The sequence below is a fragment of the Quercus suber genome, unplaced genomic scaffold, assembly GCF_002906115.3.
Source record: "Quercus suber isolate HL8 unplaced genomic scaffold, Cork oak 2.0 scaffold_423, whole genome shotgun sequence".
Taxonomy (NCBI): Eukaryota; Viridiplantae; Streptophyta; class Magnoliopsida; order Fagales; family Fagaceae; genus Quercus; species Quercus suber.
Genome location: NW_027069874.1, coordinates 575,059 through 583,030, shown reverse-complemented (window position 1 = coordinate 583,030; position 7,972 = coordinate 575,059). Strand labels below are relative to the sequence as shown.

At 34.9% G+C, this 7,972-nt stretch overlaps 1 long non-coding RNA gene across 2 annotated transcripts in view; it reads right to left on the bottom strand.

Annotated features, from left to right (window-relative positions):
- Positions 1 to 7,756, bottom strand: part of LOC112040713 (uncharacterized) — a 30,759-nt gene extending 23,003 nt beyond the window's left edge. The window contains exons 1-2 of one of the 2 annotated variants that reach the window (XR_010624252.1): positions 7,511 to 7,756; positions 6,441 to 6,895 (exon numbers count right to left, since the gene is read on the bottom strand). This is a non-coding gene — a long non-coding RNA (uncharacterized LOC112040713). Of the gene's footprint in view, positions 1 to 6,315; positions 6,896 to 7,510 lie in introns of those variants that run through there. The other variant, XR_002886094.2, reaches the window with a different exon arrangement.
- Between the last annotated feature and the right edge of the window lie 216 nt (positions 7,757 to 7,972).

Below are 7,972 nucleotides of genomic sequence, written 5' to 3'. Positions count from 1 at the left end.
TTTTTTTTTTTTTTAACGATTCATTTATTCTAGACTATTTGGTTTTTGTACTTAATAACTTACTTGAATGAATATTTATGATGTGATCCCACATTTGATTCTAAAATTAAGAAATTAAACTTCTGGGGCTGGAGAATTTAGCAACCCACTGGCCCACTTTATACCAAACCCAAGGCTTATGCTGAGGAGGAGGAAGCCTAGTGCCCTCGCCGAGGACAGCCATGTCCTCGGCAAAGCAGGACCATGGGAGGAGGAAGTAACGGGCTACCATAGGCATCCCTCCGAGGCATCTAAGGAGAAAGACCAAGTACAACACATCAGCCGTGGAAGAATGGCCGAGGAGTAAAACCAGGATTGAACTGTTACTTCCACATTAAATGCGCACAACTAATGTTCAAGCAGCATTAATGGGGAAATCACCCCTGAGCAGCGTTATCTCGATTGCTGCAACTCACTGGGAGTTTTGGTAAGGTGGCTGATGGGACGGGCTGTCAAAAGAGGCATGGATGATCAACAAGTGGAGGAAAGGGATCGTTAGAAAAGGACTATATAAGGAGAAGAAACAGATTAAAGAAGGGACATTTTTCGGAGGAGAGAAGGACTACAATCAAGCTCCTCAGACCTGGTCGAGGACAGATTTTTTAGGATAATTTCAACTCGTCTTTATTCGAATGGTGGTGAGCACCGCATTGGGCGTTGTCCGCTTGCTAGGGCCAAGTTCTTGAACCCATTCTCTACAAATTCATTGTATTGGGCTAGCTGGGCTTGAGTCCACTCACTCAACAGTAAAAGTGCTCAAACCCAGTCCCTACAATTGGCGCCGTCTGTGGGGAGAACTTGTGCACTAGTAAGCGCAGAGGGCAATTGTTCCTACGATGCTAACTTACACAAAGTTAGGCAGTTTTTCGTCACCGCCAACGGCACCGATTCCGAATCCCATCAAAAAAAAAAAAAAGAAACAACAAACAACGACGCATTTGCTCACGAAACGATTATTGCAGAAAAATAAAAGATTCAGAGAAAAAAGCGAATAAACATTGTAGCCTTTTTATTAAATAGAGGAAAAGTACATTATACAAACAAAGGTTTAGACGGGCTTGTTCTAAAGCCAACTATACAAACAGAGGCCCAGATGGCTTGTTCAAAAGCTAACCCTAGAAAGGAAGGCTGAGGCAAGCTTGTTTTAAGGCTACCAAGAACCCCCGGGCCGGTATGGATGGTACCGGTGAGAAGAGAGGAGCAAATGCAAAAGCGCCTAATGGCCCATTCCATGATGTTCCCTTGATGCTCCCCCAGCCTCATGATAATTAAACATTGGAGGCGGCAACACCTGGGCACCGAATGTGACGTAATCTTGCGAACCTCCATCAGTGGGTAAGCTGGGCGCGAGTCACTACCAGCTTAAAGGGCAGGCATGGATGCGTGCCAGAGAAAAGCATTATGTTCTTCATGGACCTCCCCCCTAACTGCCAGGCACACTACCACTAGGATAACGCCCGAGCTTTGTCGCGCTGAAAGTATGACGCAATCTACAACCGCCACAGTTCTCGGTTGAGGAGAAAAGACCACCCTTTTGCTCGGTCGGAAGGTAGGAACACCTTTGGCTTCCTTGCCCTTGCCCTTATCCAGGGCCATCCCATTCCCCAAGCCCGATCACAATCCTGGCAAGGTTATCGAAGGTGTTTAGAGGGTTGGGGCTCAGAGTTCCTATTGAACTTAAGTATTCATGAAGTGTGGGAGAATGATTCCCCCAGAGAGCCTTATATAAAAGGCGAAGGTTGGTGGGAATTAATCCGCACATAATTCAAAGGAAGAATTGCCAGCGACATTAATCCCAACCAATTTCCAAGGAGGCCACCAGCCGTTGGATTTGTATTAATCCACGAGAATATAATAGGGCGCGCCTCGCACATCGAAACATCAGGCGCATAACTCGAACAGCTAAAGGAAGCTTCGTAATCAGAAGTGGCGAAAAAATTGGAGCAACGGGGCTACCACTGTGCATAAAGGCAAATGGACAAGTCGCCCTCGTCCAGGTTAGTATTGGCCAATTGCCCAGACTAAGGAAGAGCCCATCCTCGGCAAGGCGAGGCTGAGACAGCTATCGCTCTAAAAGCAAACATTCCAGCGTGGGACAAATTCCTTCACCCTGAGCATTGACGACGAAGTGTTAGACTAAACCAAGGCCTTGCATGGTCCTTGAACTCAAGCCTATGGGAAACTAACCACTTCAAGAAAACCTGGGTACTAGACAGAACTAAGGTCTTGCATGTCCTCGGACTCAAACCTATGGCAAAACTAGTTACTTACAGAAGAACATAAGTGTTAGACTAAACCAAGGCCTTGCATGGTCCTCGGACTCAAGCCTGTGGGAAAACTAACCATTTCAAGGAAAACCTGGGTACTAGACAAAACCAAGGTCTTGCATGGTCCTCGGACTCAAACCTATAAGAAAACTAGTTACTTACAAAAGGACATAAGTGTTAGACAGAACCAAGGCCTTGTACAGTCCTCGAACTCAAGCCTATGGGGAAACTTGGTTATAGCCTAGAAATACAATTCCACTTATTCATGAGTTGTAAATGTTGAATTTTAGTCTAGTAATTTGTAAACGCATAAAATTGGATGGGGAACTTATAATCTAATTTAGTAAGGAAATACTTTTTTTTTTTTTATAGAAAATTTGGTTACAAACTTGGTTATAGCCTAAAAATACAATTCCACTTATTCATGAGTTGTAAATGTTGAATTTTAGTCTAGTAATTTGTAAACGCATAAAATTGGATACTATCATTGGTAAAAGAAAAACACTCTCTCTCTCTCTCTCTCTCTCTCTCTCTATATATATATATATATATCTTTTGTGTTGGTTATAGATTGACCCCAGTTAATTAATTCAATTACCAAAGTTGATTAATTAGGTCAAATTACATGTAAATCGTGGAGGCACCAACAAATCACCAAATAAACTAATATGCAGTGGAAATTAAACGAATAGTGATTTGTTGACAAATGGAAAAAACGTCTCGCAAGGCAAAAGCCCTATTGTGTGAATTTCAAGTCACCACTCCCAAGAATCCACTAATTAAGAACAAGCGATTACAAGTATAATGAATGTTACCACTGCCCATAGACCATCCCAAAATACCAACTTACAGTTGAACCTTTCCACCAATCCCTAATTGGACTTGTTCTTGTAGAAGACTTCTTCACATGCATGGATCCTAGTACATGATTAACTCCAAGCAATTGAAAGATTGTCGTTGACTGCAAAGTTCTTCACTTCAAAGCATGTTGAAGATCTCGAAGTAGTTGGTTATAAAACCCTAAAATGCACAAACGCAGTAGCTTCTCACAGAGTGTATGAGTTCTCTAATTGAGTCTCTATGTCTTTGATGACTTTAAAATAATCCTTTTATATGATCTAGGGTTGTAGAGAGAAACCCTAATAATCCAAGTCATCATGGGCCAAATTTCAGACATGGGAATTCTGAAATCGTAGATCTCGATAGATCAAGCTTGTGTTGAGCTTGTGTCGAGCTTCTTCATTAAAGAAGATATTGATAAGGAACACCTTTGAGTGTTTCTAAACATATTAGTTACATGCAAAGATTCCTTAACTCCTTCCTAACAAACACTAATACGTGTTGCACTTGCACGCTTTAATTCATAAAAATGATAGAGTTATAAACTATTTTATAACATTTTTTTCAAACCGCTGATGTGTTGAGTGGTTATTAGTAAGTGAAAATGTAATATAAATGGTGGACATAGACGAGAACCAGTAAAAATTAGTTACATCAACATTTTATTAAAATGTTGTAAAATAGTTTCTAGATGTAGCATTACCTAACTTGTAAACAGATTTTTTTTTTTTTTTTTTTGGTGGCCTTAATAAACATTTATAAAATCATTGCCATGTTTTCTTAATTAAGTCAAATACAGCAAACACTCCCAAAATTTGGGCTAACACCAACCAATCCCGAAATCTAAGCTAAGAATCAGTAAAAATTGGTTACATCAACAGTTTGTTAAAATATTGTAAAATAGTTTCTAGATGTAGCATTACCTAACTTGTAAACATATATATATATATATATATATTTGCCTTAATAAACAATTATAAAATCATTGCTGTGTTTTCTTAAATATGTCAAATACAGCAAACACTCCCAAAATTTGGGCTAACACCAACCAATCCCGAAATCTGAGCTAAGAATCAGTAAGAGTTGGTCAATCAACAATTTGTAAAAATGTTATAAAATAGTTTCTAGATGTAGCATTACCTAACTTGTAAACAAATATTATATATATATATATAGCCTTAATAAACATTAAAATCATTGCCATTTTTTTTCTTTTTTTGACTGAAAAGGTAGATTGCCATGTTTCTTAATTAAGTAAAATACTATAAACACCCCCAAAATTTGGGCTAACACCAACCAACCCCGAAATGTAAGTTAATGCCAACCAAACTTCGGATGTTAACTGCATTTTATCATTTTTTTTAAAGCAAAATAGAACTACAAATCTACAGCCACATTATATTTAAAGAACATGTTAACAACTCTGTTTTGCACCCACCACCAGTTATACATTTATAGACAAACAAAATGAGTCATTTCAATAAAAACTTATCACCGTTGTTGTTGCTTGCACTGTTTATAAGTGTTACTACCTTCTCTATGAATGCAAAAGCTGCAACAATTGATATCTATAATTTAGTGAGTAAGAAAGACTCGAATGTTACAATCAAATGTGGAACCGAAGTGGGTGATCTTTACCCTATAGCGTTCCCTATGGTGACAAATATGAAATCGGTATTGTTGCTCTAGATCTCTCCTGCTCATTCAGATGGGAAGGAGGAGCACTCAGCTATCAAATGGTGTACGATTCTAAGCATGACACATGCAGTACTTGTACTTGGATTCTTAGACCTAAACCTATTGGTAGTAGTATAAATAAATAAATATATATATATATATATCAAAAAATTGGAATTCTAAATCTTTAATTACACGTACAAAAAAGCAGCTGTTTACCACAATTGACTCCTAGCATTTTTGGAATACTTTGATAAGTCAAATACAAATTTGTAACGCGTCTTCTCAATCAAATTTGAAAAACTTATGTTTGGTAACAATTTTTATTTTTTATTTTCAAAAACTTTTTTTTGGGAATATAAAGAAAAACAATTTTCTTGTATTTTTGAAATCAAAAACAAGTTTGGTTAGCTGAAATTAAAAATATAATTTTTTGAAAAAAAAATAGAAAATACTAAAATATGTTTGTTATTAGGATTTGCACTCTAATGTTAACTCATTAAATAAGACAGATTCATTAAATTAAATGCGTATTTTTTCACTAACTTTTAAAAATTAGAAACTGAAAACAACCATTTGCATGTTTTCAGTTTCCTTCACAAATTGAGTTTTGAGAACAGTTTTTGTTTTCTATCCATTTTGGGTTGTCAAACAAGTTTTTTAATCTCAAAATTAGAAAATTGTTTTTGAAAACAAAAAATAAGGGAAAAAAAATTACCAAACATACTGTTTCTTAAAAAGTTTTTTTTGAAAAACCTACTATTACCACAATACAAAAACTATTGGCTCCAAGAATTTTGAATTACTTTCAAATTCAAATACAAAATCTAGCTTATCTTTTTAATCAAATCTTAAGAAACCTAATACTTCTAAAATACAAACTTTATTGGCTCCAAGCATTTTGGATTACTTTCAAATTCAACTTTAAATTCTAGCTTATCTTTTTAATCAAATCTTAAGAAACCTAATACTTCTAAAATACAAACTTTATTGGCTCCAAGCATTTTGTATTACTTTCAAATTCAACTGTAAATTCTAGCTTATCTTTTTAATCAAATCTTAAAAACCTACTACTTTTAAAATACAAACTTTATTGGCTCCTAGTTGTGATTTGGATTTTTTTTTTTTCATTTTATAAAATATTTTATTTTATTTTTAACAACTTGATAACTATTTTTTCTCCTTATTTTTTGTTTTCAAAAACAAATTTCTATTTTAGGTGTAGCACATAAAAGCCAGTCATTCGTTTTAAGTTGGAGAAACAAAATCCATCCTGGTTCAATTAAAAAAGCATAAGAAAAATGAGTGGAGTTCTTTAGACTATTTATATAAACCATTCATGTTGTCCCTCATCCAAAATCATATATGGACCTTTTATATATCATACCTACATATGGGATCATAACAGTTTTGTAACCAAGGGCCTATTATTAACATTCAATACTTTACCATCAAATCTGAAGCAAAAACCACAGCAGCCAATTCCAAATCATGAGTTTGGGTAATTTTTGTTCAAAATTCTTTAATTGTCTAGAGGCATAAGCAACCTAGCCAATCATGTTTTTACATAGCAAAAAAATGACATTGAAAAAAGAAGGCCGACAAACACATCTCAACCTGATTAAATCAGCAACATAGCATCACATTCTTTACTTATCTTCTTCCTTACCAATCTCCATTTAATATGACTCCTAGAATAACACAAAAACAAAAAATACATAGGAATTTTATCAAACAACTTATGTTCATGTAAGAGAGATGGGAATACTAAACAATTCTAGACACAAACACACCATGAAATAAATCATCAAAAAAAAATCAAACCTACTTCTCAAACGGAATCATATCAAAATCTCCTCCAAGACTCCACCAAACCCACATATCTGTCATGCTCAGAATTGGGACCATAGGCACTTGAAACACTGACTTGTATTGATCATCCACACATCCAAACTTACATAAACTGAATAATTTCCCATAGCTCCATCAAATTTCTCTACCACTCTTCTAGTCCACAGCAGTAGCAGCCCAACAGAGGCCCCTAAAGCTCCAAAGTAACACCAGTCCACATACTAATAATCAATATGGTAAATCATTGTTACAATAGTGTAGCCAAAAAAAAAAAAAAACATTTGTACAATACTATTAACTATTACTAAAACTATCTAAATGTTGTTTTCTACAATATAAACCTATCCCACCGTCAATACCAATCCCAATATCTAACATATGAATCATAAAAGAATTTCAAATACACAATCTCAAAGAATTAGAAATTAAAATTCCTTATGAATTTTGGATTTAAATCCCCAAACTATACACTAAAATCAAGTTTGTAAGGGGTAGCCATATGAACCCAGATAAAAATTCACAAAATTAAATCCAAAAAAACTGAAGAATTATAAAGAGAGCAATAAAAATTCAGAATTATAAAGCAAGAAAAAAAAATTCAGAAGAGAGGAATGAAAAATACAAATTTTCAGCCGTGAGTTGCATGGTAACAAATAATCCCTAAAAAAACATTATTTATAATATAATATAGGGTTATGGATTCCTAATCAAATTTGGTTAGGATTATGGATTCCTAATCAAAATATTATGAAATACCCAGATCAGAAAATTAAACATTTACATTTATTGGGAAAATATAAAAATAAAATATGTTAATGGTATAGAAAATTATTTACCAGTAGTGGCGATGTCTAATTTGATTTTCTCTTCAACTCCAACTGTGAAACCATAGTTGTATGTATCATCGAAGGACCAAACCATATGGTTGGTGATGCCTTCTTTCTATCTTGGACCTAACCGTGTGGGGATGGCTTCTTGGCAAGATTGATTTTCAGTGATACGTTTTGGGGATGGAAAAGGTAGAGAAACAGAGAAGAGAGAGGAATGGCAGAGCGTGGGTCTGCGTTTTTTTTTTTTTTTTTTTTTTTTAATCGTGTTTTAGAAAAGGTTTTTTTTTTTTTTTTTTTTTGGGTTTTAGAAAAGTTTTTTTTCTGTTTTTTTTTTAAATACTGTGCTGACATGGAAAATTGTGAGAGATTCAGAGACTTCGGTTTTATATATATATATATATATTGATGAGGAATAAATATTCATTTCTGAAAGGATTGTAATAGCTATTCCTTAATAGGTGTGTTAAT